Source organism: Rhea americana, unplaced genomic scaffold, assembly GCF_003343005.1.
Source record: "Rhea americana isolate MKP2758 unplaced genomic scaffold, rheAme1 scaffold_203, whole genome shotgun sequence".
In the NCBI taxonomy this organism is placed as follows: Eukaryota; Metazoa; Chordata; class Aves; order Rheiformes; family Rheidae; genus Rhea; species Rhea americana.
The window spans coordinates 675449-688692 of record NW_028186184.1 but is presented as its reverse complement, the minus strand read 5'-3'; the positions used below and the strand labels follow the sequence as shown (position 1 = coordinate 688692).

Below are 13244 nucleotides of genomic sequence, written 5' to 3'. Positions count from 1 at the left end.
AATATTGCTAGACTGCAGAGTACTGATGTGAGACAAACAGTGCATTCATCTCTCCGACTTCACTCTGTGTCTACACTAGCATTATCCTGCAAGTGCTATACTTGATTTACATCAGTATAAGAGAGCAGCAATTCTTCTTTGTCCCTACAACTCTGGATTTCAGAAAGATTTGAGCAAACAACATAGAGCTGCTCAGCATGGGACCCTGCCCCACTGGGTTAGGTTTTGCAGGAATTCTATAGGAAGCACCATCAACTAAAGCATTAGCTCTGAAACAATCTGTTCTGTGGCTATGCAGGTCCACTCATTCCAGGGCAGTGGCTTCCGATTTAAAGAAAGAAAAGAATCAAGTTCAAATCTGTTTGACCTGCCATTATATATATATAAAAAAAATGATGGCAGACAAAAGTAGTCACATACCTGCAAAAGCACTCATCTTCCTAAAACTGGGACATTTCCAAGCCATTGTGATCATCTAAAAGATAGCTGTTCCATAATTGCAAAATGCTGAACCTTCAGTACAGAGACACTAACAGAGATTATAAAAGTTAACAAATGAAATCGATTCTGCTGAAGTTTGCTAGCCATGTATCCACACTGCTACCTCTCCTGAGAAACCTGAACATTTTTTAATGGAAGGAGAGGAAGAGAAAACCTTGACCCATTTCAAAAAGCAATAAAATAAGCTGCAATAAGAAAATTCTGAGGTGCTTACAACATGTCAAAAACTAACACACACCAAACTTTCAGATTTTTCTAAAGCCTAATATTTCTCTTTGAAGAAACACTAGATGACCTGTTTTATCAGACATAGACTGTTTCATTTTTGAGTTTCCCAATGAGAGAATTATTGTGATGGTAAAAACTAATACCAATGGGCTAAGGACTCACCAGTCTTCCTTACATCTGTGGCTGTTCTGGGTGTTCAACATTCCTTAGAATCAGGCACTAACTGTCAAAAGGCAGAAAAATCCACGGAAGTTTAGTTTTTACACRCACATTCAACAACTTGGAAATGATCTGGCTCTGGCTCTGACTCTGGCTTGTCTGTCTTCAGCGTATTGATTACAGCTGATAACATACAGCTGTATCACAACCTATAATTTACAAAAAGATCTAGAGCTCCAATTACACAAAATGTCCTCAAATATTAACTTTTTAACCACAACCTTTACTAGAAATACTCACAATACCTCTTTAACTTTGAAGACCTATTCCTAACAGCTTCTGTCTTTCAAAAGACAAAATCTGCGATGACTATTCAGCAGAGCACTTTTCTTTCTTATAAGGGAACAACAGGTCAGAAAAGATTATCACGCTGTTACCTTTCAGCCTCATTTATTAAAAATGGAAAAGAGAAACTCGGGACATTTCTTGGGAATGTTACACAGTGATGAGAAGGAAAGAACAGCCATTTCTTCCTCATCAATATCCTACGTTCAAATCCTGATGTAATTACAGGTCTCTACATGCAATTCCCTTTTGTCCTCTAAACACAGATATATCTGCTTCTTCTGGCAGAATTGCTTCCCTTAATTCTTGGTAGGACGTTCAAATTCAGGAAAAAATGAACCAGTTCTGTATTTCTAGCTTTATTTATTGCCAGTAAATTAATGCATAGATAGTGTTAAGAAAAAGAAGATAGTTCTTCCATCCAAACAACGGAATTCAGGAAAATCTGAAGTAAAGTTTTAGTTGAAAAAAACTCTAATGATTTAAGAATAGAGTTCGTGCTTTTAAACAATGTTGAGGATTTTTTTTTTTTTTTTTTTTTTTTGTGGTAGACCAATTACTGAGAATGTATATATATTACAAATAAACCAAAAAAAAATAGCCTTTTCAGTGTCAACTGCTTTCAAGCTATAATAGTTTATGCTACATCACTAACGTGTCACGGAGATTAAAAATATTGTTTTAATCTGGAAGGAGGATATACAAATTCCTGATTTTTTCCTCTAGTCTCACAAACATTTATGTATATTTAGGAATTTATATATATGGATAATCCACTTAGTTCAAGTCATCATCCTGTGCATAAGTCAGGAATTGCTCCATGAAACTAGAAATGATCATTTAAAAGCATCTTCAGGTSAGTTAAGGTACCTAACCCAGAAATCATGACCAAACACTGCGAACCCCAAGTTTGTACCTCTCATATGCATGTCTCTTAACAAGGAAGACTTGTGTATGGTATGAATGAGTCTTTGCAAGTTAGATTTAGTTGCAACAAATATCTGGAATTTGGTTGTCCAAGACTTCAATGGCCTAGAAATACACAAAGCAGTTTTGCAAAATCAGATTTTCAAGTGATATTCCCYGCACTGGTTATGTTTCAGCCTGGCTGGAAATCTCTCCAGTACCAATTCTTTTCAATTGTACCAACAGTACCAATTCCAGACTGTCTTAACAGCTGAGTTTCAGATGAAACCTGGAATTTTAAAAGTATATGCAGACTTTTTAAAATTCTGCTTTAAAATCACAAAGCACTGGGATTTGYGTTTCATTTGAGCAGTGACAAGCAACATACAAAATCCAGCTATTTACTAGTAGTTTTTCCTGTCAGTGCTGTTCTCCTTCCAAGCTATGATCCAGCACTGAACAATTTCTTTATCTTAACACTCTAGTGCCATTTCCCACCATAAATACTTTGAACTAGCTGAAAATATATCAGACCCCAAAACCTGTCAACAGAATGACAGCCCTTTGTAGGCAAGACTGATGTAAACTGACAGAGTTGTCAATGCCAGACAAATCTAAGTATACTAAAAGTTGAAATACTTTTCTGCAAAAACAGGTTACTCTACTGGGTCACAAGAAACGAGCTGTAAATGATACTCTATCATATTAAAATTTTTAATGTCAATAATACACTGTACTAATATGCTGTACATCCTCTATAMATCAGAGTGGTCAAACAAAAAGTCTTCATTTGTTTAATTTCTGCTTGGATGCAGAGGGTTTTGTGAAGCTATCATTGGTCAACACAAGAAGTATTGCATATAAACTGACATGAGAAATGTGACGAATTGAGAAATCTATTTACATACATCTTATAAGCACTTTTGGGGGGTGTTTTTGTTTTTTTTTTTTAATTTTTGCACAAAAGCGAAGTCCAGTCTGAAGCAGGGGTTTGGCTGTTTTCTTGCACTTGGTGGAGGGACAACATTAAGGATTTTTGAATTTTGACAGTCACTCATTTAAATAAATAAGGATATGGCTACTAAGCTTTTTTTCAGTTTTGAAACTTAAGTAGATGGCAATCAAGTAAAATTGAAGATTTTTTTGTCACCAGCAGAGAAGAGTAGGAGATAAAAAGGCATTTGAGGCAAAAAAGTAGAATTAAAGTATTAGGGGAAAGGATAGTTAAGTCTGCATTAGAAAATGAAAGCGTGACTGAGATATAGTCTAGCTTACCTGATTAAGTCTAACAGGTATGGAAAGGCACAAGAGGGAAACTAGGATAATACAGGCTTCAGTATGTAAAAGCAATCACGATACAAAAGCATTTTACAGCGTGCTTAAAAATTACAAAATCTTCATACAAAGACTGTTTATGTCACTGAATATATTGCCCAGACCAAAACCTAATTATTAAAGAAAATAACGAYCTCAGAAAGAAGCATTAGTGTTTTCAAACAGCTATTGACTTGAATTTGAGTTTAAAGGGGTGTTACACTTGTTAGGAAAGTAGAAATATTCATAGGGCAGAAAAATGTTATTGTCTTGGCCAGAAGAGTTTCTTTAGTAACAACAAATGCTTGGCAGAATATAGCAATGCACCATTCCAGGGATCAGAATTTAACTGTTAGCACATGCAATTGAGACAATTAGATATTACCTCTGTACTTGAAATGTCCTGCTTGAAAGACTGTTGTTGCTTTCTTTTAGAGACACACCGTCCTGAATTTTGACCTGCAATTGCAMCCAAAATGTTAGCCCCTACTTTTTTGAGCAAAGGTAAAAGCTTTCAAGAGTTTTGGTTTAAAATTCTGGCAAGAGGACTGCACTGGATGTGCAACTGCAACCCATTTTCTAGAACCTGAATCTTATTTAGCTGCCCTACATAAGCTCATTTGAAAATCTTGGAACCAACTATGGGTGCTGAAGCTCTTGAAAATACCACCCTGTAAAGCTAGTTTGGCAAAACCCCACATAAATGACCTAAATTCAAGTTTTTCTCCAAGCCGTTTAAGTAAGAAGGGACTCTGGAACATGGGGTTCTGTCTTTTTTGCTGTCCTCTGGAGATCTAGGTGTGCACCTGAAGTTATGACTGCTGAATGGAGAGCAAACRCCACTGCTTGCATGTTTGTAGCTGCTGCAAACAATACTAGCAATGAAGACATAGCAGCACAAATTTCCCCGTGGTGCCTCCAGCATTTCAATCACACTTTTGCTTGCACTGCAGATGTAGCCCAAGACTAGTGACCTTGCAGTACATACACAAAATTCCTCTGAAATCKGACATCATTTTCTGCTGTCACAAACTACCTGAAGGGCTTAGCTCGACTCTTTAGCCAAATGACACTTAACAAGACGCCCAAAAATTAGTATAAGGAGAGGAGAGAGCAGAAATAATGCATTTTTCTCCTCCTTCCATTTGATTATTACAAATGCTGTCATTTAAGCAATGGAATTAGTATCTCAACTTGATTTCGTTACAATTTTAAGATTTTTTAGATTTTAGTAAAACTAACATCTGTAATATTTCAATTGGGTGTCAGAACTGCAATGTTTTTTAAGTTCTCAAAATCCAGTGTTGCATTTCTGGAATTGTTCCCATTAAAACCTCAATTTCAGTGGACATAGAAATGATTTCTTCAGGAAATAAAAATTCCCCACCCACTGCTAAGCCAGGAAGACTTGGATCACATGYTGCATCTGATTGCTTCATGTGCTAGTTAGTATTTAGCAACTTTATTCACTAACTTATAAACCAAAACACTGGAAATAYGCATATCGTAAGAAAGGAAGAAGAATACATTTCTGACACTGTTCTGTCCTTACACTTGCTCTTTATCACTCTCTAAATCACATTTCATAAACGGTGAGGAGTCTTCAGAGATGCACATACCTCCCTTGKCACTACAAACTTCTTCCCATCCTCTCTCTCCCTGTTGGGCTGCCAGGGGGTGCCAGGCATTGAACAGAACTAGGAGTTATGACAGCATATCCAGAGATAAGCCTCAGTATTTGTCAAAGATAAAGTGCTGGCTTTCAGAGGAAATCACTGCCTCAGTATCACAGCTGCAAATCTGTGAAAACGAAGATCTAGTTCAGTAGTATAGGCCATATGGGCAGACTCCTAAAATTTTTATCTGCAGTTGAAGAAAACTAAATAATTTAAATKAAGATATTTTGTTTTTACTTTATTCTTAATACTTTAAGACTGCAAGGAAAAAGAAATATGAGGATATTTACTCAAGAATTATTTTTAGCTAGTTAAATTCTATAGGAAAAATGGTAAGGGACATCATTATACACTCCCTATATGCACAATTAGCTGAAGACATCTATTAAAAATAACAGCTTTTGCCTCAGCAAAACTGTATCAGTGAAAAAGACATCCACAAAGAAGCTGTAAAACGAAAAGAGAAACTCAGAAAAAATGGCAGCGTTTCTCGAATTACAAAATTAATTTAGTGGACAAACCAAGAGACAAAAAGTTTGGGGTTTTTTTTATGGTCAAATGCATAGAGCACTGCTAATAGCAAGGCTAAGTTACTCGCAACACAAACAGGCATTTCTGTCTGTATTTTTTGTCTGTTGAGTGCCACTCAAGCAAGGGCTCCACTAAGAGCYGGTAAAAGGAGAACAGGGTATCATGTGAGCAGGTCTGAGGCGGATCTAATCATCTTTCATCTAGTGAAAACTCTGCGCAACTTCTAACTTGCTGATCATTTTTGAACAAGTGACTGACCCATCTGAATTTTCAGATAACCTATATGGATGCTTTTTATAAACACTACATCAGTCTTTAAAGNAAAAAAAAAAAAAAAGCATGATCAAGAGGAATTCTACTTATGATGGAAGAGCAGTATGTGGCGTGCAGACAGTATCTTTAGACTAGTGGAAGACATCAAATACCTCATCAGACAGACAATACAAAGCTTTCATTGCTCTTTTCTGAGCAAGACAGGAAAGATCTAGCGAGAGTGGAAATATTCAATAGACCCTAAGTCATCAGAGCGGACAGAGGTTGCAGCAGTGGAGATGAAGGTGGCTATGGGAACTCAGATGTAAGGGTTCTTGCTCCAGGAGTTTTCCCCTTCTGTTATCTATCTACAGCCACTGAATTACAGGAGAAAGGCTATTTTAGACAGGTAAACATAAATTCCAGGTGAATTTTGAAATACATATTCTGGTCTATGTCCTCTCCTCATTCATCGTGTGTGGAAATAGTGCCTAGAAGATTATGTAGAAGCAGAAAACCAATGAGAATGAGGACTCGGCTGAGGCTACAGATGCTAAATTCCTATCATTAAGCCCAAACTGTTTGATGCTGCAGACGTGCAGCCCTAGTCAGTGATGGAAAATTAAGGCCTTAGCAGTCTATTCACAACCACAGCTGGATTCTGGGTCATCTGTAGGATTAGGACTCAGAATTTCCTGGCTTCCAGCATTGTATTTCAAAGCCTGATAGCTATCCCACAGGAATCCTTTCTTTTGTCCTCTCTAAGATCTGTATGGGCCATCCAATTTTAGCCCCTCCTAACTCTGCCTTCTCAACATACAACATAAGTACCATCAACAAATGACAAGACATAGTAACTATCTGAGCAATTTTATTTGTATTCTTTCCCTGTAAAAAAGGGTATTTGACTAACTAGAACATCTAGTTAGTCAAATACCCTTTCATATACAACACTTCGTTGTATATAAAACGCACAGGAGGGGATTTTAAACTCTCGCACATTTCTGAACACTCTTTCCAGCAGTCTTTCAGACTCAGATCTTTATGTGCAGCAATAAATTCATGTGTGGAGGACACCATTTTTTTAACTTGGTGACAATCCAGGATATGGATTAGAGGTTTTACTCAGAATCTTGGTATTTCTCACCCATGGAGTAACAGAGTCCCTAAAGAGAAGATTTTCCATTCTTACCTACCACAATGGACCCTATCTGATTAGAGACAGTCACTTTCTTTACAGCTTTGCTTMATTTTCATTGTTTATGGTATTCTGAATACATCTCTCCTCCCTTGAACCACATCTCTTCTTTTGTTCTTGTCTGGCCATGTACCACTTTTCTTTCTTACTTGGCAAATTTCCTTCCTCCCCTGCCTATGSTCTTACAGTTAAAACTATTATGTCTGCTTTTTGCGTAAGCAAAATCTAGCAGACTGTATTTTGAATAAATCATTCAGATTCAACTGAAGTCTTCTACAGCATTTTCTCCTCCCCAGTGCAGTGCCTGCCACCACTGAGACAAGACAAAAAGTTAGTAGAAGTAATACTGTACCAGACAGGAATGTGAAACTAAATCGTCTCCTAAACTGTTATTATAGAGAAGTTACTTTCAGTGTGCTCCCTTCCCTATTACTCTTATCTATGCAAGACTGCAAGCTTTGAGAATGACTTCAACATTGAACACTATAATAATGAAATTGTCATACTTTAGTAAGAGAACCACAAATCTGATGTGGTAATGCTTGCTCTTCTGCAGAATACTCCACTTAGCTTACTGAAAAGATTTCTAATTACATTCACAAATTTCAGAGCTCACATAATGTTAAAACATTTGTATTGTTTTTCCTTTATAACTTTAACCATCCAAAAGCAAGCACAYGGCCAGTCTAATGATAATTTGCCAGTGGTAACTCGCCTATGAACAAATTTTGGACAAACATATTCACCCATGCTCTTTAGGGCACACTTAAGAGATGAACAGAATCCCAGAGCATGTTTTTTTTTTCACGATTCATGAAAAAGAGGTTTGAAAAAGAGGCTGAAGTAAAAATAGATTACTTCTTGACTCAGACTCCTCAAAAACCCAGCAACAACCAAAGGCGTCCTACAACTCAGAATACAAATATTCTATTTACTGCACAAATATGAATTAATAGTCTTTACCGACCAGACAAAACAAGGCATTTCAACACAACAGCTAAAATCATACTGTACCTTTGGAAAAATTGTTTCAGTTCCACAGACTCTTACTGGCCAGCTCCTTTCATCTCTGACCCAGAAGGCACAATTCCATGATGTGGTAGCTTCCAGAAAAAACTGCAGATGTAATAAATCAATCCATCAAGATTCCAGGAAAACATTTTATTCAGTAAATAGCACCTTTTTCAAGGCTTCTCTGAACTGATGAAGTTATACCTTTTGAAGATACACAGCACATAAGCTATCTGTTCATGTATCATGAGAAGTGTTCACAGTAACTTGCCAAATTGCACTAGAAAATAGAGCAGAGACATAATTATTGACCAAAGTCATCCTTAATTAATCTTAGCAGCATACTATACAGAAAACATCCAGTGTCTTTTCTGCGCTTAGTCCCTTCACCTGCTCTCATCTATCAGAAGCTCTTTGCATATTTGACAGCATAGGAAAGAATGAATAGAAGCTAATTCAGGGTTTTTTTTCAGTTATCTCGGCAATCACAATAAAAACCCAGGCCCTCAAGAATGTTCCTTTGATTATAACCTGAGGATCACCATTAGTCTGGAAAGTGTGAGAAGATGGACTGCATGATTATCACAGAATCTGTTTTAAAAAGCTATTCCTGTACATAAAAGCATCGAACTAATTAGGGAAAAATAAGAAATAAATTAGCATTTAAAATCACTATTTTAGACCATCACATAATTTTACCAGACTTTGTTCTAGTCATTTAAAATTCACACCAGCCAAGTTTTAAGTATGTTGGCTTATAAGACTACAAGGCTCCAGAACAAACTCCAGACTGCTTGAGATCAAAGGGAAGAAGGAAAACAAGGTTCATGCTCGTGTAAAGGACTGCTGATGATATTTTGTTAAGGTTTCCCTAAATATTCCACTAGACTGGATTTTTTAATGTCGAAAGTACAACCGTACCATTATCATTTATTGTTTGGCAGTATAAACTGTAACTAGGCATCATATAAACAGCTAATGGCCCAAATACTTTTTAATATAAACATCTTGAAGATCTTAGTCAAGGAAATTAGAGGTGGAAGAGATCAAGCCTAGTAATAACCAAGCAATGCAAGTTTGTTAGCTAGGGAGGACCTATATGCATGCCTGCATCTGAACAGCGGCTCATCATACTGTGAAACTTGGTGCCATCCTGATCCCTGCTCCACATAAGACTCTGTTGTAACACAAGATGAGAACCCAACCTAAAGTCCAAGTTGGCTGTCCYTCACAAATCAGTATATCTGCACAGACACCAGCCCAGAAACTGCCCCCCTCCTTGCACAGGTACGTGCACAGCTCCCCCTGAAAAGCTGTCTTGGTATCCACTGAGTCTGCGGGTCAGTTTACCCCAGTCTTCTGCAGGGAGAGGGAAGACAGCAGAATAAGAGGCAGTGCTTTACAGTGCCAATTACCCCGTGAGAGCTTGGAGGGAAGGAGGGAACTCGTGGGGAACAACTCCTCCTAGAACAGACCTGCCCTTTAAAACCTCTTGAGAAAAAYTTGCCCAAAGGTATGATACAGCCATACTGCTTTTCTCTAGTCAGGCCTGCTACAGAAATTTTACATAATTCATCCCTTGTGCTTTGGAGAAGATCTGACTGAAGTTTCTTAACTCATGCCCACTCTGAAAGCAGGCTTTCAGTCTCATATGATTTTGCAAGTAAAAAAAAAAAAAAAAAAAAATCACCAGCATAAATTTGATTGACTAGTCTAAAATCACTCGTTAAGCAAGAGTGTCCTTTACACAAACTGGTTAGTTGATAAATCCACCCAGAAGTAAGCACTCAGCTAGCACCACAGGCACAGTTTTCCACAGAAATACAGGTATTGTATGCTCACGCCAGTGAAATGAGGCTAATACACATCTTATGTGGTGGCTGGCAGCTGCTAGAAAGTGCACAAATATCAGCTCTTGCTGATGCAAATGATTACAGAACACAGAAGGAAATGTAAATAAACCATCCTTGAAAAGCTACCCTAAATGCAGCAAAAAAAAATTATTTTTTTTTTTTTATGCACAAACCAGTGCCAATCCACAAGAGTTCCCCTTTCAGCAGTTGCCAGGATAAATTTCCCCTTTGGGCAGACTGTCTGAAATCTGAGCCCATCATGAATGAAAATGTGCAGCTTTACTTGAGCGCAGATAGAAAAAAAATCTAGAATTCTGTCCAGGGAAATTAATCATTCTCAGCACCTTTGCAGATACAGTCTATCCCTTTAGCAGTGACCTACATACTGCATGGACTGTGTTTCAAAACAATCTGACATTTAAATCAAAACTGCCCAACTTCCCACTCCCTCCCTCCATTCCCAATGCATGAACAACTGACTGACCGCTTGCCCTTAGAATAGCGTTACCCAGCATTGCTTCAGGACACTCATACCCTCTTCCGGGTTTTTTGCACCACAATTTAAGGTTATCCTTAACAGGAAACTGCAGTTATTCAGCATGAAGCTTTAGATACACAAGGAACTGTATCCAAAAGTGCATAAGCAAGGTGGTGCTGGGGAAGAGGCTTCCCCCCCACTCCCCAACAAGAGTATCTTAAAATAATGCAATTAGAGTACGTACTGTCATTTTGCAGTTCTGAGTCAGACTTCTCAGACTTCCAAACAGCTTTAAGGGAATTGAGGCAACCAAACTCCAGAGTTCACTATTGAGAGTTGGGCATTTACAGACTCGATTACTTTGGAGAATTCCCGATCACTGGAGGGTATTACAGCTTCTATACAACAGGAATGCTGAGCCGCTCTTTGGGTCACATCCCAAGTCAGCAAAGCATGATGAGCTATACTGCTCCCCTCATCACCTAAACCTTTCAGTGAAGCACCCCATTTCCAATCAGCACATCAGCTCCTTCCAGGAGACACTACTACTACTGCTGACCAGACCACAGGGCGCTGCTTTTGGAAAGTTCATACTGCAAACATTGCCCATTTCCTTTAACAGGCTGGGTCCTAAACCTTCTGCAAAAGCACCAGCTGAGAGGGTTCTGTAGACTTGCTCAGCTTCAGACACGTATCCTACATTTCTATTTCAGCAGCATTACTATAGTGATTAAGTCACTCTAGCAGATGAAAGTGTCTAAGAACTGACARGGCTCAGGATGAGGTACTGTCAATCCAGAGCTGAAATTCGAGCTCAGCATGCATCAGCAAGAAAGCAAACTCTGATAAAACCCTACATTCTTCAAATGTTCCTTTGCAGCAAAAATGGCCAAAAACTGGAACGCGTGTGTATCTGGGAAGTTTAAGCTCAGGCATGTATTTCATTATCCGGGCTCTTTCTTACCTTTTAGCCAAATCTTCCGCACACACTTTGTACCCCAAAGCTATAGAGCCACAGGTGGCCTCACCAGTGCTGAGCAGAAGGGAAGGATGGCCTCCCTCCACCTGCTAGCGTTGCTCTTCCAAACACAGCCCAGGATGCTGTTGGCCTTCTTCACTACACGGGTGCATTGCTGGCTCACGTTCAGCTTGTTGTCCACCAGGACCTCCACATTACAAATTTCCATGGATAACAATGCAAGTCATAGGGCAGGCTCTAATAAAATGCCTTCTGTTTATTTTCTCATGTAATTTATCAGTATGGTTTTGAATTGGCCCAATATTTAAGGGCTTCAAGTCTCTATCTCAACCTGGGAAACACCAATGACTGCCTGAAGCCTTCAGGATAACTCCCAAACCGGAGTCCCAAAACCCAGGATCCAAATAATTGGCTCCTTTTAAAAAACTGCATGATTACTGCACTATTACTGTAGGATTTCACTGCGATAGTTTAACAGGCAGACTCATCCCAAGAGCAAGGCAAGTTTCACAGAGTGCACACAGAAAAGCAAGCCAAGATGAGTTTCCACCCTCTTTTTCAAAATCATTTTCATTACATAAAAAAAATAAAATAAGAAGTTAATCTGGAAATTTTCAACAGAAAAAATTGCATAGGTTCAAGGTAAGTGTTAATACTAGCACTCTGGAATTAACTGCATTGTTCACTTCTACAGCTTATGGCTTTATGTTGCAAGCAAGCACCCTACTGACTGAAATGCCATAACTAAAGCAAAATTAGCTCCGTAACACTGGCCTCTATCGGTTATAAACGCATTACAGTAGTGAGCATATATTCGTGATTTTTGCCTTGCTACAATTCTATTATTTGGGTGAAAACTCACTCTCAAATAACTAATAACCAGATCCATTCCCTGTGGAAGTATACGGCAGTAGTTACTTCACCCACACTTTAGGCAGTGCCTACTCTGCCTTCTGATTGCAGCTTCACCTTTGTGCCTGAGACGGGAAGGAGGAACGAGTCCATAGCCATGTACCACTCGTCACCCAGACACTTTGCCGCCATCGCTTGGAGCGTAGCCGTCTGCATTAAGCAGTCTCCCCTTTCAGGTGTTCTGGGGGATCTGGGAACAGAGTCATCCACACTACATTTGCCACCTGCATGGGTGGGCTGAGGAAGAAGTACCCCATGCCTTTTTTCCTACTTGGAGCTGTCCCACAGGTAGTCTTAAGTCCCCTAACCAAAACTACTGCTACCAAGGCTTCTGCTACGAATTTTAAATGAGCACCTATACCAGGTGGGTCAGTATTTCTTGTAAGGAGAGTCCACTGACTTCAGCATGAGCTTATTTTCAAATGCATCAAATGACAGACTCAGGCTGATATTCAAAGCAATGGTATCATATGCATCTGCCCTCATGGAGCTTCCTGCAGAAGAAGGCTGTCTGGAGAATTTTACAGAACTGCAAAAAGGAGCACATTTTCCAGTTAAGCCAAAACAAACAGGAYTAAAGATAACTTCTCTGATGAATACTAATAAGTGAAAGATAATGGTCATAGGCCAATTAAGTTAACAGAAAGGCTGCTATTGACTTCAAAGAATGACAAGTATCAGCATTTCCTTTTAGCTTTTCAGATTAACACATGGGTTAAAAACAAAACATAATTTGAAAAGCAAACATCAGGCCTTGTGCATTTTTGAACAGAAATGATGGTGCGCTGTAAGGCTGTCAGTAATTTCTGTTCCAAACCAACAAGTAACAGCACTTATAGCTATGTCTGTACCCACATATAGTGACTACTTAGCACAACCTACAAACAGTCATTTTTTTTCC

The 13244-nt window shown here is 38.7% G+C and overlaps 1 long non-coding RNA gene across 1 annotated transcript in view; it reads right to left on the bottom strand.

Annotated features, from left to right (window-relative positions):
- Window positions 1–913: 913 nt before the first annotated feature.
- LOC146596316 (uncharacterized) overlaps window positions 914–13244 on the bottom strand; it is a 21476-nt gene continuing 9145 nt past the window's right edge. The window contains exons 3-5 of the long non-coding RNA XR_014895766.1: window positions 8125–8226; window positions 3839–3912; window positions 914–952 (exon numbers count right to left, since the gene is read on the bottom strand). This is a non-coding gene — a long non-coding RNA (uncharacterized LOC146596316). The remainder of the gene's footprint in view (window positions 953–3838; window positions 3913–8124; window positions 8227–13244) is intronic.